This window comes from Mauremys reevesii, linkage group 5 (genome assembly GCF_016161935.1).
Source record: "Mauremys reevesii isolate NIE-2019 linkage group 5, ASM1616193v1, whole genome shotgun sequence".
Taxonomy (NCBI): domain Eukaryota; kingdom Metazoa; phylum Chordata; order Testudines; family Geoemydidae; genus Mauremys; species Mauremys reevesii.
This window is the reverse complement of record NC_052627.1, coordinates 37,363,511-37,387,351: the sequence shown is the minus strand read 5'-3', so window position 1 is coordinate 37,387,351 and position 23,841 is coordinate 37,363,511. Positions and strand designations below refer to the sequence as shown.

General features: G+C 43.5%; 1 protein-coding gene across 6 annotated transcripts in view; it reads left to right on the top strand.

The window, feature by feature from the left end:
- LOC120406425 (bifunctional heparan sulfate N-deacetylase/N-sulfotransferase 4) overlaps positions 1–23,841 on the top strand; it is a 302,448-nt gene that overhangs the window by 166,889 nt on the left and 111,718 nt on the right. The window contains exon 1 of one of the 6 annotated variants that reach the window (XM_039541296.1): positions 1,866–1,886. The exons of the other annotated variants lie outside the window; for them this stretch is intronic. The gene's annotated coding sequence lies outside the window, so the exon portion shown is untranslated. Of the gene's footprint in view, positions 1–1,865; positions 1,887–23,841 lie in introns of those variants that run through there. 6 annotated transcript variants of the gene reach the window in all.

Below are 23,841 nucleotides of genomic sequence, written 5' to 3'. Positions count from 1 at the left end.
AAAATATGCTGCAGCATGTTATACACATGAAAATTCTCTGGTTTAATGCTCCAGCATTTATCACTTAGTAGTCTGGCATAACATGAAAAGGATCGTCCAGCACTTGCAGTTTGGACTGGCACACAACTAACTAACTGTAATGCAGTGCAAAAGTTTGTGTTAGCCTCAATATATTGCATTCTATGTAGAGTAATTCTCACATTAAAGTGTGTCAGAATAGTTCACAGAAATCATTCTTCTTGGACAATCAGTGGAGCCATAGCCTTTCTGTCCTGAGGAGCACTAAACAATTCAAAAGTTGCGAACAAAAGGCACTCTTAAGAAATTAGAACAGGAGCTTTCCTGTCTCCTTCCATATTTGTTAACATAGTTTTAGCTTTCTGGTTTGAAGCATTGTAGGGAACAGATCTTTGTAAGTGTGCTAGATGAGTTGTGTTACATGCTGAGGCACTGAAGTTTTATATGCAAGCAGCTTGGGTGCAGCTTGCATTGCTGAGGCCCTCGTGCCATGCCAAACTAAGTCCCTCCTGAAACCTGACCAGGGCCGGCTCCAGACCCCAGCGCGCCAAGCAGGCACGTGGGGCGGCATTGTCCCGGCAGGGCGGCATTTGGCTCCGGCGGACCTTCCGCAGTCATGCCTGCGGGAGGTCCACCGGAGCTCCAGGACAAGCGGGACCAGGGAAGGGCAGCGAGCGCACCGCCCTGCTTGGGGCGGCGTAATTTCTAGAGCTGCCCCTGAACCTGACTGTTGTTCTCCAGTTAAAGGTAATAATTGGAGATATACCAATCTCCTAGAACTGGAAGGGACCTTGAAAGGTCATCGAGTCCAGCCCCCTGCCTTCACTAGCAGGACCAATTTTTTGCCCCAGATCCCTAAGTGGCCTCCTTAAGGATTGAACTCACAACCCTGGGTTTAGCAGGCTAATGCTCAAACCACTGAGCTATCCCTCCACTTACCATACCACATTCTCCACTTCTGAATCCTTGTAAGGCTGCTAAAACAAAATGCCTGCTCTGTAGACCAGCCAAGCAGTTCTCAAACTGTGGGTCGGGATCCCAAAGTTGTTCACAGCCCCGTTTTAATGGGGTCTCTAGGGCTGGCATTAGACTTGCTGGGGCCTAGGGCTGAAGCTGAAGTCCAAGCTCCACTACCCAGGGTGGATGCTGAAGCCAGAGGGATTCAGCCCAGAGTGGTTCAACTCAGGCTTCCGCTTCAGCCCAGGGTGGAGGGGTTTAGGTTACAACCCCTGCCCAGGGCCAAAGTCCTCAAGCTTTTCCCCCTCCCACTTAGTGGGAGTCGGGCTTTGGCCCCACTGCCTGGGGTGGTGGGGCTCAGGATTCAGCCCCCTTTTCCAGGGCCGTGGAGTAATTTTTGTTGTCAGAAGGGGGTCACGGTGCAATGAAAGAAATCCTGGACTGGCCCATTGGGAGTGGTATGGGGAAGAGAGAAAATGATTTTGAAAATGGAGCTTAGGCTCCTAAGTAACTTATGGTATGTCTACATAGGAACTAGACACCCATGGCTAGCCTGTGCCAGCCAACTTGGGCTCACAGAACTTGGGTTGGAGCCTGGGCTCTAGGACCCAGTAAGTGTCACAGTGCCCTAACCACTAGGCTACCAGATCATTTTCATGCTTGATTTCCCTTTTTGTCACTGTCATAAATAAACAGATCAGGGTTACGGTCTCTTTTCCCTGGAAAGGGTTAACAAGCTCAGTAACCTGAAAAACACCTGACCAGAGAACCAATCAAGGAACAGGATAATTTCAAATCTCTGTGGAGGGAAGCCTTTGTCTGTGTTCTTTGTTTGCTCAGAGCTCTCTTTGGATCTAAGAGAGGTCAGTCATGTCTCCAAGTTCTCCTGGAGTAGTTTCTACTATTTAATAGTGAGTATTAATTAGAAAGGCGGATTAGTCTTTTGAGTTGCTTTCTATATTTGCAATTGTGTGTTTGCTAAAGGAAATTCTTTATTCCTGTTTGCTGTTACTTTGCTTTCACTGAGAAAGAAAGGGGGAGGGGGAATTCTCTCCAGAGATTGATAAGTTTAGACCCCGTATTGTTCCAATTTGGTTACAGAGACAGTGACTTTTCTTTTTTTATTCTTTAATAAATTCTTTTCTATTAAGGACTTGGTTGATCTTTCTTTGGGTGGATTCTCAGGGAAAGGGGAGGGGGAGGTATCCCTCTGTAGTTAAATCCTGGTGTCTCTCCTAGGAAAAGGGAGGGGGGAGGAAGCAGGGGGGAATGGTTTATTTCTCCTGGGTGTAAGAACTCCATGGATTTGGGGCTCTTGGAATCCCCTAGGATTTTGGGGAAGGACTGTGTCTCAATCCACATACCTGATTGAGTGGTGGCAGTTTTTACTAGATCTAAACTAGGATTTTAGTTTAGAGGGAAACCAGAGCAGGTCCCCACATTGGAACCCAACAGCTCTAAGTGGGGGTGAGACCTATGACAGTCACATAACTGTTTCACTGTGGATAAATATTTAAATAGCCATTAGGCCAAAGAGAGACAGTAGTTTGGGCACCCACATGGGAAGCTGCGGGTCCAATCCCCTGCTGCCATCACTCTTTCATTATTTATTCTCAGAGTAACGGCTTCAATAGGAGAAATTGAGAGAACCCCACATCAGAACATCCTATAGTTTGGTGGTTAAAGCCCTCTCCTGAGAGGTGGAAGATGTTGTGTTCAGATCCTTTCTCCCCTCTGGCAGAGAGAGGAGAATTGAACCTGAGTCTCCTGCATCCCAGGTGACTGCTCTAACTACTGGGATAAAAGTTATAAGGCAGGCAACAGCACCTCCTCTTCCTTCAGCTGCAGGATATTCAGGGAAGAAGGGAAGGAAACGATTGGGGAAGACCAGTAGATCAAATTTGGGCAGGAAATTAAATGAAGAGCAAAAGAAGACAGGAGATAAATTATTTTCAAAAGGAATAATGTTCTTTTTTATTTCAAACTAACAATAACTGAAAATACATGTAATAGTTTCTTAATGTTATGTTTCCAGTTTCCAAGAAATAGCAGTAGCCAGCCCAGATAAATTATGTGATTGGAAATAGAAAGAGAAGGAGGTCTACATGGTTGCAAGTAGAAGGGGAAGTGGCATGTTCAAACGTGACTGTGACGGAAATGGTCTACAGAGCACTCTCTCTGTGCTAAGATGCAGTGAATATTATAAAAAAGTTTGAAACCCCCTGCTGTAGATCATATGGCTCTTAAAGATAGGTCTAGGCCATGCAGTTCAGATCTGGAATATGATCTGAATCTAAGCCTTCCCACTATTTGATCTGTTCAGTTTCATAGTTCTGATTCATGCTAGTTGAAGAAATAGTTGTTAAATTCAGATTTAAGGGTCCAGATCCAAAATTGCCCTACATTCTAAGTGGTTGGATCTTAGCAGTCTGTATCAGGCCCATCTCTAATTGCTATCTATAATATGCTGAGTTATGTTTGTTTCTTTTTTTCTGTAACAACATGTACCTGTAATCAGGGCCGGCTCCAGGCACCAGCGGAGGAAGCATGTGCCTGGGGCAGCACATGCTAAGAGGTGGCATTCCGTCCATTCTTGGGGTGGCACAGTCCAGGCGGCTTTTTTTTTTTTTTTTTTACTTTGGCAGTTTGGGCGGCAGTCAGAGTGGCGCTTTTTTTTTTTTTGCTTGGGGCAGCAAAAATGGTAGAGCTGGCCCTGCCTGTAATAGATTCTTGGGTGGCAGGGTTTCCTAGTGGTTAGCACACACATACACACCGCAGTAGTGGGGGGTAGTAGTAGCAGAGCCCAAGCCAACCCATTCCACCAGACTCCAACTGCCCTAAGAGGATCAATAGCATTTGGCCTCCAAGAGGGACCTCTGAGTTACCTTCTGAACTGGGTTGCTCCCTTTTCAACCCTGTCTCCAGTTGGAGCATGCTCTGTAGGGCTGGAGAGGTAGGGCTAGGTGGGCCTGGTACTGTCCTTTAACCCTCTTCTGACTCAGTGTGGGGTTTGAATACCCCATGACCGTACCCCATTTGTAAAGTCAGAAGACCTCATGATAAAAAAACGATATGTACAACAGAACCTCCCTAATCCATACTTTGCTATTTTATACGCTTTATACTTGGCTCAGAAAAGGACTACCTCCGTCTACTTCTCAAACTATATATCATATCTAAGGGCTGCAGTGAGTGCATTCATTTTTTTTTTACAGTCTATGCTGCAAAACATTTGTGAGCATATTATGAAATACCATAAATGATTAAAATTAAACTAAGGGTATCCAAATAAATGAGCATATATTTTGTGCTCTATTATATTTTAAAATTAATTATTTTATTAATGTAGGTAACTCTCAATGACTCTCCAGTCATAAATGTGAATTAGCAAGGCTGTACTATACATAGTTCATAAATACATATTTTCTTTAAAAATAAAAATATCAGCTGCAGCATATGAATTCTTTAATATAAGAAGCTTTGCATGTGTCTTCCCAGCAGTACATCCCCAGAGTAATGTGCATCATAAACAAATATGTCTGTGGTATTATAAAGTGTAATTCCACTGTATTTGTTATTAGGGTAGGGAATAGGGTTTCCCATATGTTTCCATCATTATTTCTGTTGTAACTGGAAACATGCTGCAAGTACATTATCCTGAAATAAAAGCTACCCATAGGTACTGTAAATATTGCTAGGTGGGTTAGATTGGCTCTCTCTTAAAAGCTGGCAGGGTTTTGGTTTTGAACAGAGAGGTGAAGGGCACATTTTCAAAGCCAGGCACAGGGAGCTTAAGCCTAAAAATCCTGTGACTAATTAAACACACCATGATTTGTCTACTGAGTCTAGTGGAACCTATGCTGATGTACAAGTTGCTTTCGCAGGTCTGAGAGGATGCTGTGGAAAGTTTAGATATCTCCAAATATGTGGATAAAATTACTCATAACTGAGTTTTCCTCTCTCCCCCTGCTCCTTTCCCATATTTTATAAAGGGTGAGAACAAATTGTCACATATTGTCAAAGTGTTAATGTTGGTTTTATATTAGACTAGGCTGCAGGTGAGGGGAGACAGTTGTTATTTATCACTTATATTGGGGACTACCTCTGGAGGATTCAACTATTTGGGGCTCCATTGTCCTGGTTGTTCTACACACATAGTAAATGACAGTCACAGTCACTGTGAGAGTAGAATAAAGTATTTCAGTGGGACTGCCACCGACTAGTGCTTTTGCTTGTACTGTTGTCTGTGTTAAAGACATTCTGAATAAAATAACTTGAAACGGTTAAATTGACCAAAAGCATTTGTGGGGAAATTTTCACTGAATCATGTATTTTCAGAAGCTGTTTGTTCTTACTCCCCTTGCCTGTTCCATTAGACAATATCATGCATTATGCTAGAGTAAAAGAACAAGCCTGGGAAACGTGAAAAGCCACGGTTCACTGGAGGATATAAAAAAGCCTGAACAGCGCTTAACCTAGTTATACTAAAAAGAATATTCTGCGCTTTAGTAACTCCTTGGAGATAGAGGCTGAAATTTCTGCCATTAATCTGAATACAAACTGGCTTGTCTTCTCTGCATCTAAATATCCTGACTCTCAAAAACATCAGTGGTTTACAATGCAACCAACTTAGTAATGTCTGAAAGAAAATTAGAAGATTCAGCAGCAGTTAATGTAGTTTCTAGGGCAGGCCGATAACAGAATAGCAAGTATGGTTTATAAAAAAGCACTGAAAGGATTAAAAATATAGGGTCTTAAAAAATCAACAGACTGGCAGCACCAGTGTTACATGTATGACTCTAGCCATGAGTAGTGGAAATGGTATTTTGAAGAACTGAGAGAACATGAGGAAGCCTTCCTGATTCAAAAATCTGGTGAATTTTTTTCAGTACAAAAACTCGCTCTATGAGGTGTGGTTACCAAAACACTATGAGGGTGTAGATGTTTAAGACTTTTAAATTTTTGTGATTTTTCCTTTAGCAACTTGTTAGTGGTGCAAAATTCATCTGTGGGACTCCTATAAATATGACATAAGATATCTAAAGAATGTTAAACAGTTCTCTTCTGGCATGGGTAGAACCCAATGTGAAATATTTGTAACAACTCTCATAGAACAGTAATGCACAGTCTGCTGACCAACAGCTTCTCTGATTAAAGGCAAAGATACCTTTGCTCATACTTAGAATATCCTACTTAACAAGTAGCTCCATACATTACAATAGGAGTACTCATAATGTACTATTCATCATGAGTAGGGGCAGTGATGGATTAGCCACTGGGCCAACACAGCCTGTGCCCAGGGATTTTGGCCAATTGGGGGCCCCCTTGCGCCGCAACTCTACTCCCTATCAGGAATGCCAGGCGGGCGGAGCATGTCAAGCCCCTGATCCCATTTCCTTGGCAGGAGTGCTGTGGAGAGGTAATGGGGGGACTGCAGGCAGGAGGGATGGGGAAGGGCCCTCACTTGCTCTGGCTGTGGCCCCCAAAAAACCCTAATCCACCTTTGAGTAGGTATGGCAGAATCTGGAATTAAAAGTGAGACTGATTTCAGTATTAATACTGCCAAATATTCAAAAATCATGAGTCAACTTCCCCAAATCATGACAGTGACTTAAAAATATTTAAAATAATAATAAAATTGAGGTTCTTTTTGTTGGCCTTCTGGTTTGTGTCTTTAGGGTACACTTGTTTCATATTCTCAAGCTTTTCTCTGTAACTTTTTTTTTTAAATAAAAGCTGATATTCTCGTGCAGCCTATTGACTCCAACAGCTTGGGCTTTAAGAAAAATACCATGTATGGTGAGTCTCCCAAGAAAATCTAAGAGGTATTCCCCCTTTGCAGCGATGCACTGCTAATCTTTTAATCTTTAATCAGAGGGCTTAAACAAAAATGTTCCATATTAGCTTGTGACTAACCCTGCATACCAGATGTGTGTGCTAATAGAGGTAGGAGAAAGAATGGGGAATTTTTAACTTATTTTTCCATTTAAACATAAAGCTTTTCCAATAGCCAAGTAAGGAAGAACTACTTAGCAAACATGTGCACTTGCTAGAAATATTTATACTTTGTTCCTGAATAACAAACTTTGTGTATTGATAGCATAGCACGGAATTCAACTTTAGTAACTTAAGCAGCTGTAAATGAAGATCTTGTATGGAAATAAGCACATCTTTCCCCCAGGAAATATTTTGAAAATGTCTGGCAATTGAGTGCATTCCAATGGCAAAAAAGTTGCTCTTCAGAAGCAAGTTTAGGAGCCATAGAAGTAAGTCATCTCTGTCAGAGATGATTTAGCGCTGTCGAGAGAAAGAGTGAGCTCTATCAGAAGCAGGGAAATTCATCCAAACCATCTTCACTCTGTTGGAGAATTTTAGGGGACTTTCAGGAACCCCCTGCTGACTTCAGATGGAAGAACATAATCATGATCATAATTACTTACGCAGACTTACTTCACTAAGGGCCTGACTTTCATTGATATTAAAGAGCTTTGGATCAGGTAAACTAACTAACTATCTTGGCCACTTTTCTGTGAAAAATTATGCACTAGTAAGCTAGTAATTAATTTGCTAAGGACAAAAATACCCTCTCCTGAAAAGTTTGTATTTATTCATTTGTTGAAATCTCAGATTAAGGGCAGAACTGGGGAGCTTGTGACCAAAGGTTTCACCCACAAGTGACAAGGCGTCAGTCTTATAGCGATGGGTAAGTACATGTTCTGAAAATAAGTGGCTGCTTAGCCTATATTTTCAGATCAAGCTCTATTTCTTTTTAACCAGGACATCACAATAGATTTTACAGAATGAGCTGTTATACCATCAGGTGGAGTTTTGATGGAAGAAATATAATTTACTTACTCCAGCTGGAGATGTAAGTATTAGATGACTTCAGGCTTCTCTTATTTGTCTGAAGATTATTAAGAGGGCATGAGTCTTTCACTATGTTTGAGTATGCCTGATAGGTTTTCCCAAGGCTTGTAAAACTCATAAGCTATAGAACTAACATTCAAGGGAATGTCTAGATTTTGTGCAGAAGGAAGGTAAGGAAATGAATTAGCTCAATTAGAATTATATTTTATTCTTAGTTACAAAATCCAGGCAATATCTGAAAGCAATGTGTCCGAAAAATATTTAAAACTAGATCCCTTAGTAGATGAAACACTAAATTAGAGATATGGGTGGTGGTTTAGCCATTGCTTCTAGGGTGACATTTACATAATTTTTTCAATGGGATGCTTATTTGGTGGATGAAACTGAGGCTACATCTACATGTAGAGCTAAGGGTACAATTCCCATCTGGCTCAGACATACTCACGCTAGCTCTCATTGAGCTAGAACACTAAAAATACTAGTGTAGTCACAGTAACACAGGCAGCAGTGAATGGCAACATGGGCTAGCTGCCCTGAGTATGAGCCCACTCAGACCCTGTGGGTATATACCTGGGGCAGCTAGCATGGCCGGCTCAGGCTTTTTTGCCACCCCAAGTGGAAAATGGAAAAAAAAAAGTCCGAGAGGGACTGAGGGACCCGCCTAGGGTGACCAGACAGCAAGTGAGAAAAATCGGGATGGGGGGTAATAGAAGCCTATATAAGAAAAAGACCCAAAAATTGGGACTGTCCCTATAAAATCAGGACATCTGGTCACCCTAGGTCACCCGCCGCTGAATTGCCACCGAAGACCCGGACATGCTGCCCCTTCCCATTGGCCGCCCCAAGCACCTGCTTCGTTCACTGGTGCCTGGAGCCGGCCCTGGCAGCTAGCCCATGCTGCCATTTGCCACTGCCTCTGCTATTGAGGCTAAACTGCTATTTTTAGTCTGCTACTTCAGTGAGTGCTAGCATGAGTGTCTCTACTGGAGCTGGGATTCACACCCTACCTCCAAGTGTAGACATAGCCTGAAAGAGACAGTTTTAAGAAAAGGGGGACATGTGAGGATGCAACAGAAAGTTCTCTTTCATATGGTCAGTGAGAAAGGATCCTGTGACAGATACCTGGTCCTGGATAACTGTGGCTCAGTCCTTTGTGAAAACCCGATACTAGAAACTTGAGGGTGTCTGTATCAGGTAAATAAAGAGAAACAGTGTGTTATCTTTGACACCAGACTATACAGGTCCTCCAAATTCACTGCTATTCTCTGAAAAAGAAAATATGCTTGGAATTACTGAATCTTTGATGATTCAGCTTTCATGTACCAGATTGAAAGATTTAGCCTTTGTAAATATGGGAATCACTGCAGGGAGGTTGATGTATTTTAGGCCAGAAGAAATGTTATGATCATTTGGTCTGATTTCTTGCGTAATGCAGGACATAGATTTTTCATTCAATAATTCCTGCATCAAGCCTATAACTTCTGGTTGGGGTACAGCATATTTTCCAGCCATTGAATCTTGTTATGGCATTTATACGCTAGGTCACTCCCCATTTAGGTACTTATGGCTAGGTCCACAAAGACTTAGGAGTTGTGTGACTGTTCTCATGGTACCAGGACTATGAGTCATCTTATCCCCCCATCCCTCCCCCACCCACCACCTCCAGTGTGAGAGAAACTTGGTTGTGGTTAACTGGATGTCAGCTGCCTGACACCACCATCCTGTTAACCATTCAAGCACCCACCTCTGGAATGTGCCAGCCCTTACTTTACCTTGCAGGTTAACAATAGGTGCACCCCAGTCCTGCGTCTCTTTGAAACATTCCCCTGTAGTGTCTGGCCCTTTATCTACTGAAAACTCACAGAAATATCAGGTCTACTTTCCCCAAGAGAACAGTGTACGCACCAGTTTCCATGATTCAACTCAGGATCAGCATCATGCTTAATACCACAACACATAGATATATTTATAGTCAAAACATCAATATGTTTATTACCAAAGATAAAAAGACAGTGAATAAGGATAATGGAAACAAAAGGTAACATCTAAAACAAATTCACAACACACTTTCTAAAGACTAAACAGGCTAACTTGTCTAAAGAAATCTTATCTGACCCAAAGTCTTTTGCAGAGTTTCCAGACATGGCTGATTGTGATTCCATTTTCATCAGTGTAAATGAACTGCCTGTTTACTTCCTAAGTGCAAGATGACAAGGTGTTTATTACCCAAATATAGTCCAGTAAATCTTTGAAGTGTATCTCAGGATAAGGTTCTCTTCGCCCACTGTGTTTTTATACCTGTTAGTGCCTTTCTGTTGACTTCACATCTCTCTGCTGACTTTGTATGTAAATATGCATGCACTGGGTTAGATTACCATGATTAATTTACATATCAACAGGGAGACAGGTGAATAAACTTTCTTTGTTTTACAGGAAACCTGTTTCTCTACCTTTGCTGTAATACAGACTCTAAGAACATATATCGGTATACGTACATAACTCCTTACATAGTATTTCTATATCACCATAATAACAATGACCATGGTAATGCTGGATTTTAAGACTTCACACAACATTCTTTGGTGAACCAGAATGTACATACCTGAATCAAGATATTCTTGTAACACGTTTGCCAGTTGAGGGTTTCTTAGGTCACACATTGTAATATTAACAAATCTCTAAACAATTTGATACTCCTTCATGATTATTCTGTGATCTGATGGCATTTTCTCTGGTCTTTGTACACGTCAGATTGTTCTTGAGTTTGCTTAAACCATTTGGTTTGCAGGTAGAATATTTCCATTTGAACCATTCCACTGGTTAGTTTAGCATCCATGGCTCCCTGATTTGACTGGGGATCTGGCTAGCAGTTTATTGCAGAGGGTGACAGAGTGCTGGGCAGCAGCCGGTGAACCAGCACTCTAGTCCAGCAACTCCAATTAGTTGTCTGGGAGTAAACCTACCAATGATAGCTATGTCGAATTGACAGACTGGGGACATGCTGGAGAGTGCAATAAGACTAATTGACTCATTATCCCAGAAAGTAGAAAAGGACACAGGGAAGAAGCAGAAGGGGGAGAGGAAGCCTCCCTACTTGACTTTGATAGCCAGAGCCAAGAGAGATCTTGGAGGGAGAGCTCTTCTCCCTCTCCTATCCTTGGTCTAAGGGTCTGGGAAATTATATGTTATTGTAGATAAGGTGCTGCACAATGCTGTAAAGGTGACAGCAGAACATTGTAAATGAACTGCTCATAGTGTTCACTAGCAAAGAGTGTCCAAGCAGTCTGAGTTGTTGAGGAAGATATGAGAGGAGGTTTCACCCTCTTACAGAGCATGCTTTTCCATGCAGTCCACCATCTGGGAGAGTGATGGATAGAATAAGGATATCACCAGAGTTCAGGATAGATTATCCTCTGTGAGAAAGAAAGAAAGAAAGAACAATTGCACATGGAAGTGGCCTGTTAAATTTTGTTATACCTAGCAGCTGTAGCTCTGGCTCATGGAGACCACAAGAAGATCTTGATCTGCATATTTAGGAATTTTTCTTCTTGTCAAGTCACTGTTCTCTCTTGAAGCTTTGGGGAATGATGAGTGATTTCTTTTTTTGTGTTGATAATGCAACCAGGATATCCAAGCAGCTGGACTGCCTGTGAAGTATGAATGGCTATCTCCAAGAATTATGGAGCTTTCATCAGCAAGTCATCTAGGCAGTGATAGATTTAATTTCCTTCTTCCCATAGCTTGGCTCTCAAGATTACCATTAATTTGAAGAAGGGTTTGGAAGCTGATAAGAGACCAAAGGGCATAGTACAAACTGAGTATATTTCCCTTGTATTGTGAACCCCAGGAAGTGTGGTGCACTCATGGATCATGACATTCAGGTAAGCTTCCTTAAGTACTGCAAGACAGCCTTATGGAGGGAAGAAAGGAGGAATGAAGAAACTGATGCTTCTCTAAACTATTCTTACACATCCTCAAACATACATAAGGCTAGCACTGCATCAAAAACAATTGTCATGGCAGGGCTTCTTGTCATCAAGACTTTGACAACTACAACTCTCAGAATGGCCTACTACAGTATGGGATTCCAGAGGAAGCTGTTGCATGGATTACAGCAACAGACACTAGTATGCTCAGTGAGTTTGCTTTCTGGGAAAGAACATCAAAGAAAAACATTGTGTTGGAACAAACTGATGAGAGACTGCCTAAGGGCTTGTCTACACTACAGGACTATTTCGAATCTACTTAAGTCGAATTTGTGGATTCGACCTTAATAAGTCGAATTTGTGTATCCATACTAAATACACAAATTCGAACTTCTGAGTCCACATTCACGGGGCCAGCTTCGACTTTGGAAGCGGTGCACTGTGGGAAGCTATCCCACAGTTCCCGCACTCCCCGCTGCCCATTGGAATTAGGGATTTCCCAATGCATGCTGGGGAAAAATGTGTCGTCATTGAACCGTCAATCCCGCCCTCCCTCTCTTCCTTGAAAGCGCCGGCGGGAAATCTGTTCGCGCCCTTCTCTGGTCGGTTACGGCGCGGACGCCACAGCACTGCGAGCATGGAGCCCGCTGCGATCATCGCTGCACTTATGGCCGTTGTCAACTCCTCGCACGTTATCGTCCACCTCTTCCACAGTCAGATGCTGAGAAACCGGGCGAGGAGGCTCCGCAGCACGGTGAGGAGAGTGGCGCAGACCTCTCACAAAGCAGGGTACGCCGGGCAGTGGAGATCATGGTGGCAATGGGTCAAGTTCATGGTGTGGAACGGCGATTCTGGGCCCGGAAACAAGCACAGACTGGTGGGACCGCATAGTGCTGCAGGTCTGGGATGACACAGAGTGGCTGCGAAACTTCAGGATGCGTAAGGACACTTTCCTTGAACTGTGTGACTTGCTGTCCCCTGCCCTGAGGCGCCAGGACACAAGGATGCGAGCAGCCCTGACTGTGCAGAAGCGAGTGGCCATAGCCCTCTGGAAACTTGCCACGCCAGACAGCTACCGGTCAGTAGCGAACCACTTTGGCGTGGGCAAATCTACCGTGGGGATTGCTGTCATTCAAGTAGCCCACGCAATCGTTGAGCAACTGCTCTCAAAGGTAGTGACTGTCGGAAATGTCCAGGTCATCATAGATGGCTTCGCGCGATGGGATTCCCAAACTGCGGTGGGGCTATAGATGGGACTCACATCCCTATCCTGGCACCAGCCCACCAGGCCAGCGAGTACATTAACCGAAAGGGCTACTTTTCAATGGTGCTGCAAGCTGTGGTGGACCATAGGGGACGTTTTACCAACATCAACGTCGGGTGGGCGGGCAAGGTTCATGACGCGTGTGTTCAGGAACTCTGGTCTGTTTAGACGCCCAGGCAGGCACTTTCTTCCCGGACCACAAAATAACGGTTGGGGATGTGCAGATGCCTACAGTGATCCTCGGGGACCCGGCCTACCCGCTAATGCCCTGGCTCATGAAGCCCTATACAGGCGCCTTGGACACTGAAAAGGAACTCTTCAACTACCGGCTGAGCAAGTGCAGAATGGTGGTGGAGTGTGCTCGGACGTCTCAAGGGAGATGGCGGACCTTACTGACTCGGACATCAGCGAGAAGAATATCCCCGTAGTTATTGCTGCTTGCTGTGTGCTCCACAATCTCTGTGAGAGCAAGGGCGAGACCTTTTGGCCGCTTGGGAGGTTGAGGCAAATCGCCTGGCTGCTGTTTATGATCAGCCAGACACCCGTGCTGAGAGAATATCCCAGCGGGAAGCGATATGCATTAGGGAGGCTTTGAAAGCGAGTTTCCTCGCAGAGCAGGGTAACCTGTGACTGTCCACTTGATTTTAAGAGAGCCTGATCATAAACCAAGTTTTCCCCACTTCCCAAGGACGTTTTAAAACTAAGGACATGTTTTAGTAATTAATAATAAATCTTTCGTTGACTTTGCATTTCTGTTTCTTCGTTGAAACATGGAAGCATTCTGTGCTGGTTAAGGTGTGCACTGATGGGTGGGTTTGCAGGAAGGGGCGAGGGGTGCCGTCCTTGGATAGGGGTTACCATGACGGCTGTGGGTTTGGGCGTTGGAAGGGGTGAGGGTGTGGGGAAGGGTGAGTATCTGCCCCTGGATGAGGTCTCTTTGGGGCTCGGGGCACCGGGGAGGATCGTGACTACGGTCCAAATGCATGTGAAGGGAAGCCTGCCTTTACATTCGGGGATGTCAGGCACCAGGACCCTACACATCAAGGAAAGACCCGGGGCAGCATACACCACACACACTGTCCCTGGTGCCTAGTGACTGCAGTCTGTGTGTGCCCTGCAGTTGACCCTGCCCCCAAGTCTGTACCCTGGTAATGTGGGCTATGCACTGTAATTAAAAATCCCCCCCCCCCCACAAAGTCTTCTGACACGAGAAACGTGACGGAAACAGAGAGTAACAGCAAACCGCTTTTAATAATGTTATACACAGTGGGGGGTTGAAACTTGGATTTGGGACTGGGTGATCCTGTAAGTGTAGAACTTCTACAACTTTACAGCGCGAGAGGTGTCTTGTACATTAGCGCTCTGCTGCGGTGCAGTGACAGTTCTCACGGCCCCTACCGCCCCTCCTTCTTGTCACTTTGGGTGAGGGGGGGACAGGACTTCTTGGCGTTGGAGGGCGGTTGCAGATGCACTGCAGGGGGGCTCTCTCCTCCTGCCTGTGGTCTTGCAGAACATCTACAAGGCGCCGGAGCGTGTCCGTTTGCCCTCATGAGACCAAGCAGCGTTTGAGTCGCCTGCTGGTCTTCCTGCCGCCACCTATCCTCCCGTTCCATGTGTGTGCGATGCTGCTGACACAGGCTCTCCCTCGACTGTCTCTGCTCTGCCGCCTCCGCTCTGGAGCTGGCCATCAGTTCCTGGAACATGTCGTCCCTTGTCTTTTTCTTTCGGCGTCTAATCTGAGCCAGCCTCTGCGAGGGGATGGCGGGCAGTCCGTGAAGGAGCCGAAGCTGTGTGATGCGAAAAAGTAGGTGATTTCCTTGAACAAATACATGTTTGCCAACAGTAAACACAGTCTAGTCATTTTCAGTTAAGAAGACCAAACAGGGAACCAAGTCTCAGGAGATCTCGGAACTAGTCCGAGATTTCGGAATACGCTCTCATTGGCGGCGCGATTGCACTGGATAGCGCACAAGCGAGGAGAGACAGCTGCATCCCTCTTGCACAAAGTCCTGGTAAGCCTTACAGTACAGACTGCTTATCAGATAGTGCTTAGTTGTGCTCTCCTGCTGGAGGCAATGTGCAAAGCAGAAAAGATGAGCGTTATGCGGCATCTCCCGCCAGTGAGCGAAAGACCCTGTATGCTTTTCCTCTGAGGCCTGCAACACGTGGCTGTTAAGCGAGGGTCATTCTTATGCAAAGTAAAACTCTGTTAAGCGAGGGTCATTCTTATGCAAAGTAAAACTCTGTTAAGCGAGGGTCATTCTTATGCAAAGTAAAACTCTGTTAAGCGAGGGTCTTTCTTATGCAAAGTAAAAGTCTACCATGCACAATAGTAACAGTACACTAATTCCACTAATTAGATGCAGCACTTCCACAACGACATCACCCTGAGGCGTGTCAGGCGCACACAGAGAGAGCGGATGTTAATAGAAGCCCTGCACAGACCAGGACCCTACGCTGCCATGCTCGTAGAGGCGATGGTCCCCCTCTACCTGAGGATGGCATGGCGCGGAAGAGTGTGCTTCAACGGAGCACCCAATAAAGCACCTCTCCCAAGAAACCTCTTGCTGAGGCTTTTCCAGCTGCTCTCTGAGAGCTTTTTTGAAATATCCCCAGAGGACTATTGCTCCATTGCTGTTTGTGTAGACCTGCTGTTTGTTTAGTTTCATATTTAAAAATGTTTATATAGTATTTCTATTTTTTATATAAATCCCTGTTTCTTAAAATAATAAATGTTTCCCTGTTTGTAGCACTTACCGCCTGATCCTTCCCCTGATTCCGAGTCCTGGTTAACGGGAGGGGACGGTTGGTAGGGGATCTCTGTGAGGGTGATGAAGAGATCCTGGCTGTCAGGGAAAGCGGGAGTGGGTTCGATGTCGCCTGCGCCGTCCTCTAAAGACCCTTCCTCATCTTCCCCATCGGCGAACAGGGAGGGGGAACTGTCCCGGTACACTATTCCGTCCTCGGAGTCCACCGTCACTGGTGGGGCACTGGTGGCAGACCCACCTAGAATGGCATGCAGTGCCTCGTAGAAGCGGCATGTCTGGGGCTGGGCTCCGGAGCGTCCGTGTGCCGCTCTGACTTTTTGATACCCTTGTCTTAGGTCCTTCACTTTCACGCGGCACTGCATCGCATCCCGGCTGTATCCTTTGTCTTTCATGGCTTTAGAGACCTTCTCGAAGGTCTTCGCGTTCCGCTTGTTGGAGCGCAGCTCCGAGAGCACAGACTCCTCGCCCCACACAGCGATCAGATCCTGGACTTCCCGGTCACTCCATGCTGGGGACCTCTTTCTATTCTGGGATTGCCCGGACTCCTCTGCTGGAGAGCTCTGCATCGTTGCAGGTGCTGCGGAGCTCGCCCCGATGTGCAACCAGAACGTCAGATTCAAACCGCCCAGACAGGAAAATGAATTCAAATTTTCGCGGGTCATTTCCTGTGTGGCTGGCCAGAGAATCCAAGCTCGGACTGCTGTCCAGAGCGTCAACAGAGTGGTGCACTGTGGGATAGCTCCCGGAGCTGCTAAGTTCGATTAGCATCCACACCAAGCCTAATTCGAGCTAGCAAGTGCGAATTTAGCGTTACTCCACCTGCCGGGGTGGAGTACCAAATTCGAACTAAAGAGCCCTCTAGTTCGAATTAAATGGCTTCCTGGTGTGGACGGTTGAGCGGTTAGTTCGAATTAACGCTGATAAATTCGAATTAAAGTCCTAGTGTAGACCAGGCCTAATTGTAGAGACTGCAGTTCCCACACTGCATTACACTTTACAGGCTGCAGACAGATGTCTAACTGAAATCAGTTGAAGACAAAGAGGGCCTACATATAATTTTGGTTTCTGTAAAATAGAAACATTACTAGATGTAAGAAAGTAGTGCAAAGGAGATTCTCTGTGATATGATTATATTATTCATAATTCTGAAGAGAAAACAATAGTCCATTCTGTACAAAGCCATGAAAATGCAAATCTTGTACTGACTTTAATGCATATTGTCATGTACTTATAAAAAGATAGGAATTTACTAGATGATCATGTTGTCAGATGTATTCTTAATTACAGTGCAAAAATGAAAAATTGTGATCACTTCACCTGTTGTTGGGATTGATGATCTCCTCTTCTGTAAACCATGCTGAAGCAAAATTAGCAATCACTTGCTCTTCCCATTCTATCTGGCAATTTCCCCTCTTCCCAGAGCTTCTGGAAGCTCCTCTGCAGAAACAAAATATGTTTGCATAGCCCATAGCCCTGTGCTGCTGGCTAGAAGAAGCAGATATTAGGAATTGCATGCTTCCCCAGAAAACCTCTTCATCAAAGCACAGCTGAAGTTAATGCTTCTCTGTGGACCATTTACTTTGGCTCCATGGCTTCTAAGCTGTGGAGAGAGAGTAAGACTGTGCAGTCATGTCAAGTCTTGCCATGCCAACAGAACACCTAGGATTCCAATGTTAGGGGCAGGGGCTGGAAAGGATCTAGCTCTCAGCATAAATTGATTGAGTTAAATGAAAGCAGAGATTTTAATGTAATTGCTTGAGCCTGGGGTCTGGGGCTTTAAGAAGAACACCCAAATTCAACAAGAGAGAATAAAATTGCAAGAGGTGGCATACTGAACCGCTTTTAAAAATAACGGTTTATAGACAAAAACCCAACAAATGGAAAGATCATGCTCCATTCTGTCCTTTTGCCTTTGGGTGTTTCTGGCATCCCCTTCCTTTAAAATGTAATATCTGTTGCAGATTCCGTTATCTCTTCTAGTCAAAAAAAATTAAGCACCCCCTGATTCAAATGTCTGGAGACATCCACAGTGAGCCATTAGTTGTGTGTTTCATAGTATATACATGCCCATTCTGAAAACTGAAGGACAGGCCCAAATTTGGAATATATCTCCTGTGCTCCAAGCTCAGTTTTTATTACTGAGAGACTGCTGTTTAAAATACCTAGTGCTGCCACAGGGCATATACATCAGTTTATAAGCAGTACATTTTAAGTATAAATTTGAGATTATTGGTAGGAGTTCAGAAATTTGAGATAAGTATGCTGAAAAAGAAATAATATATCTCAAACTCTAAATTATAATATTAATATTAGTGACACACAGCATGGTGATGGGCGCCAATACAAATCCCTAAAATAGAGAGAGAGGTGTGGCTGTTTTTATTAGTACACAGTTTTAATCTTGTCAATGTCCCTTTGAGTTTTGAGGGTGTGTTTTTAGTTCAGAGTTATTTTTTAATCTGACATGATTGATCTAATTTAAATGACTATTCTACCTCTGAATTTCAGACAGCTCTGGTGCTGGGGATCAAACATGATTGCAGATGGCCAGATTCTGCCTAGACCTTACATAGAATCCCAGTGTGAATATCGGAAATTGTGTAAGGAACTTCACTCTCCTTTGCATGCCTGCATAAGGGCCAGGCAGATCTGCAGTCCTGGTACTCTGGCGGCACAGGGACTGATCTCTACTGTCCTGGAAACTCTCAGTGTCCAAAAGGGATTAAGAGGAATAGGCAGGAGGTAGAGCTGTGGTTCTGTCCCCTCATGCAGGGCCCAACAGAGTCAGCCAGATGCAAAGAAGACGCAAACTGCAACTCTTCCTCCTCCCAGATGTATGTAGCCATCTGCACAGCTGGAAATTGCAAGAGGCTTTCTGCCTCCCTGGAGCAGAATGACTCTCAATGCCTGCTCTGGGGTGCTACAGGTTTTTACCATCCCTTACTATGGACTGTTATTAAAGTTCATAATTTAGCCAAAAGTAAATATAAAAGAAAACCAGATTGGTAACAAGCCACCACCAAAATTCTGAAAACTGGAACAGTCTCAAATTTAAAGGTGGAATTTGGAATCCAAGATCACATTCATATCTAAGTCTGAGAAAAACAGCCCCCTGCTTTAAGTGAGGACAGGAAAGGTTGCAATTCAGATGGGAATGTTGCTAATTAGCCAGTATTTCAGCTGGTAAAATCTTTCTTCATTGTCTATCTTGTGTGGAGCCGAGCATATTGTTGCAAATAGCAACTGAACAAATAATAATTGGAAAATCAGGTACATTCGTCATTGTTATCCAGTGTGGTCAGTTACAAAACAAGAAGAAAATGCTGGTAGACACCATGTAGAATGGTGAACTCTTAACCCGACTGTTAAAACCTTATTCAAAAGATGAAAATATAGTTATCATATTGTAATTGTTGTTTTTCCTGTCACTGTAAAAACATGGCAAAAGGGGCAGGACGTTGAAGATGGTCCATCTGTCAATTTTTCTTTTCTGAAGAGCAAAATAATTTGGTGTTTTTTCCCACCCAGACTGTCAGTCTTATTTATACCAAGCGTAAGCCTGAAGGAGTTTGTTTGTTATTCTTTTTTCCTGAAGCTATATAAACCTCTGAAAATATGGATTGATAATGGACATTCCATAAGACCCTTGACTGCACTGTTGAAAGTGCAATGAACCATTGCGTTACAGCTGTTTGAGGTCACTGCAGTGCAAATGACCCTGTTCTGTGGCAAGATTAATGCCTTAAGGGTTCATCCACCCCAGAGGTCTGTGTGTAACTCCCATTAGTGTCAATGGGGGATACTCATTCTTAGCTAGAAAATAAATTCCGTGGGCCAGATTCTGCTCTGTTTTACCTGTCCAATTTTATTGAATTCAGCTTAGTTGGACTGTTGTAAATGTATATTCAACAGAACTTGGTTTTCTATTAGTATTTTTCAAATCACTTTAAATTAGCAATCTCATTTATACTGAGGGCCAGCAGTAGTTTGAAAACTAGCCTGTAGATTTCTTGCACACATTACAGCATTTTACTACAGACAGTTGTTGCTTACTTGCAGTTCGCTGAAGATTAGCTTTATCTCTGCTGTGATGGAATAAGGGACAGGCCCAGTGACTACTCAGTTTGGATCCGGGCTGTGAACTCTATTTTAACCCTTTAAGATCTTCTTGGGTGACTTATAATGAGAGCAATTAGATTGAATTGACTTGAACCTTTGAATTGGCTTCCTGTTAAAATAAAAACACATATTTTCCTCTCTATATTTTTCACCTAGCAATTGTTTATGGTAAGTATATGTCTCCCTGTTAATCATATTGTAGCTCTGCTTGGATTTGAGCCTCTAGTTACTAAAGCTTACAGCAAGCTTAATCAGACCAGGTGGGTATATCTGAGCTTCAGTGTTCATGCTAATTGAGAGAGACTGCTTCTTCACTGAGAAAAATAGCCACTGTTTACCATCCTTATTGACTAGGTGGTTAAGTTTTGCACCAGGTCATGCAATTCCTTAAGATGCATTATCACTATTATAGCGTCAACCGCTTAATGAAATGCCATGTTCAGAACTGTATAGCAATACTATTAGTCAATAACTCATGAGTAGTTGATGCATTTGGAGCAATATTACCCCATTCATCCCACTCTGTTGAAAATGGCCAAACCTTTCCTGGAACGGCCGCACTCCTGTGTACTGAATTATGTGCAGTTAGACTCCTGACAATTTTCTGAGTCTAAGAGTTAAAAAATAGCAGCACAAGTAGTTCTAAACTGGAGATTCCAGTCAAGAAAAATAAATTCTTCTATTTGTAATACATTTATTACACATGAGGACAAAATATTACTCCTTTATGCATATAAGAAACCGACATATCCTGTTGGACCTCACAGTAAGGGCAATGCTGAGCAGACTGAAGTAGAGAGTCAAGCTTGGAGTCACAGCTATATAATATAAAATAGACCTGTAGACAGGCTGTCTGTGTTTGGTATCATCAGATTCCTTAATATTAATTATGTATTATGTATATGGCACTGTAGATTATTATATCATCTTAAAGAAATAATAAAAATAGAAAAGATACAATCCCAGTTTACAGTCTAGGAACCTGGTCCTTTGACATCAGTGGAAAAACTTCCATTGACTTCAATGTACTTTAAAACAGGTCCAAAGGGCCCAGTACTGCAAGGCACTGAGCATTTTGAGATGCAAATTGTCCTCAGCTCCCATTGATTTAAATGGAAATGTAGAGACAGAACATTAAGTGGAAGTTGAGAGTATACGTCACCTCAGAAGAAGATATCCTAAAACTAGACAAATAGAAGCTATGATGATAACAGGTGAAGAAAGAAGGAATGAAGAAAGTAAAGAAGGAATGGAAAGGGTCACAACAAATAAAGAGAATTACTGATGTTATATAATTGAGTATGAAGGATGAATCCTGTCCTCAATTACACAGATGTAGCTTCATAGGAAGTGCACCCTGTAACGAAGGGCAAAGTCAGGCTTGAAGTTTTTCAGTTCTGTCTCGGTAGATTTGAAGTTGTTGTGTGCAGTTGGTTGGTCGGTACTTTAAATTAGACTGAAGAAAAGGAGGAGATGACACTCAAATAGAAGTCAGCATCGGCAAGCTGATTAAAACAAATGAGGCTAGAGGAGGATTTCTTCTTAGCGTATGCGCAATGTGCCTCAGGTGGCACAAGACCAGGATTTTCATCAACGAATCTGGTCCACTGGTTGGATCATTAGCTTCCCCGGACCAGGCTGGGTATAGACAGGGAGCGCGATGAGAATGTTGATCCATGCCCCCCAGAGGAGGTTCGAAGGAAAAAAATGAGGAGCTTGGTGCTCTCAAAAGAGGATGGTCTAAGAGTCAGGAGTAGCGCGAAGAATGGGAACAAAGGCACAAGTACAAGAAGGAGACAAGTGGAATGACAAATAGAGGAGATTGGGCATTATTTTGAAGATTGCGATGCAGGCAGGAACCTATTTGATATCCTGTAGATCGGGGTCAGCAACCTCTGGCACACGGTTTGCCAGGGTAAGAACCCTGGTGGTCCAGGCCAGTTTGTTTACCTGCCGCGTCGGCAGGTTCGGTGGACCGCGGCTCCCACTGGCCACTGTTCGCTGTCCCAGGCCAATGGGGGTGGCGGGAAGCTGTGCGGGCGAGGGGTGCTGGCCGCGGCTTCCCGCCACCCCCATTGGCCTGGGACAGTGAACAGCGGCCAGTGGGAGCCATGATCGGCTGAACCTGCCAATGCGGCAGATAAACAAACTGGTCCAGCCCTCCAGGGTGCTTACCCTGGCGAGCCGCATGCCAGAGGTTGCCAACCCCTGCTGTAGACAGATCATCAGCATAAATATCTATGTTGTGTACCTTAGAATATAAAATCCTGACACTTCTCATAAGTCTTAGAGGCTTTTATTATATTACACTTAAAATTATTTGTTATTTTATATTAAGTTTTGCACATACTGTACACAGTTCATATCATACTCACATAGTGTCATCCTTAAGAGTGTCCATTTTTGCCTTTGATAACAGCTAATGTTACCTCAGTGTCCCCGTTCAGTGTTCCCTGGGTGACATACAGGCACATTCTGATCCAAGTTGCATCCAAGCAACTTCATTAATTCCATATTTCAATATGTTTACTGGTGTATTTCCAATGGTGGGTCTTAAAATACTTTTCCATTGCCTTAGATATCATTTTCTCTATATTTTCAGGATTCCTTGGGTGTTCATGATATTAAATAACATAATGCCCTGTTGCATAAATCGGTGTAAAATGTGGCCTGCCTTCCCATAACTGGTCATTTGTCTAGAGAACAATGAGCATTGCCCGAGTGCTCAATTTCCTCCCCCTCTTACCCCCACCTCAAATAATGTCGCCCTTCTTTCCTGCCATGATTTTTGGTGATCACCATTTTTTTTATTGTGGCTCATAGGTTTTATTATTCTTCACAACAGCTGTCTGTATGGAAGAGTTTTACTTCACTGCTTTTTATTCTTGGAACATTACATATGTCATTATATAATAAGAGATATTAAATCATCAATTATTGTTTTGGCATAAACGTGCTATTAAAAACAGATGTGTATTCAAACTCAGTGTTATGGGAAAACACAAAATCTTGTTGATTCTAGCTTATAGAGTGGGTTTTCCAATTGTGCAATTGTTGCAAAGGGCCAGATTTTCAAAGGTATAGAGGAGATTAAAGATGCTGATTGATTTCAATGTCATATAGGCACCTAACTACTTAAGCACTTTTGAAAATCTCACTAGGCACTTATCTACAGATGCTTAAATGCCGTTAACAATCTAGCTCATAACTCAATGATATGATACTGGCTCCACACATTTATGATCCATACATTATGTAGTCAAAATTTCTTTTTATTTATATTGTATTGATTTTTTTAACCAAAATAAGGGGAGATTAGAAAATGACAAAAGAACAAAAAGTGAAGAAAGGAAAAGGAAAGGAATGAATTGGGGGATGGGAGGGAAGAGGGGGAAAAGGAGAGTGACATCTCAGTTTCTCTCTGCTAGGAATTAATAAAAGATTTCTAAAAAGTCAGACAAAATCTTTTCTAATTTGTCCGAGGTCCACCTTTCTGAAGCATTACCCACTCTCTTTACCTGCCAGGTCAGCCATGTTGATGAGGCACTCTCTCCACCTTAATGGTTTCTTGTCAATTTTCAACAACAAGTTGCCCCAAAGTACAGCATCATGTGCGAGAAGGGAAGGAATTTAAATTTTCTGGCAAAACTGGTCCATGTCCATCTGGTAGCCAATACTGTAGGGGATGTTTTATGATCAAAATGGTAATAGGCTGAACCGAGTATTCCTGCCAGCAAGAGGGAATGGACCATTGTATTACACTCATGTTGTCTTTCTCAAGTGGACCCATTGAAATAAATGGTAAAACTCCCACTGACTTCAATGGGGTCAGGATCTAACCCCTTGTCCATTTTTGCAAGGACCAGTACAGCTAAAATAGACTGGATTGTCCTTCCTTTTTAAAAAACAAGCTGGCCTTGTG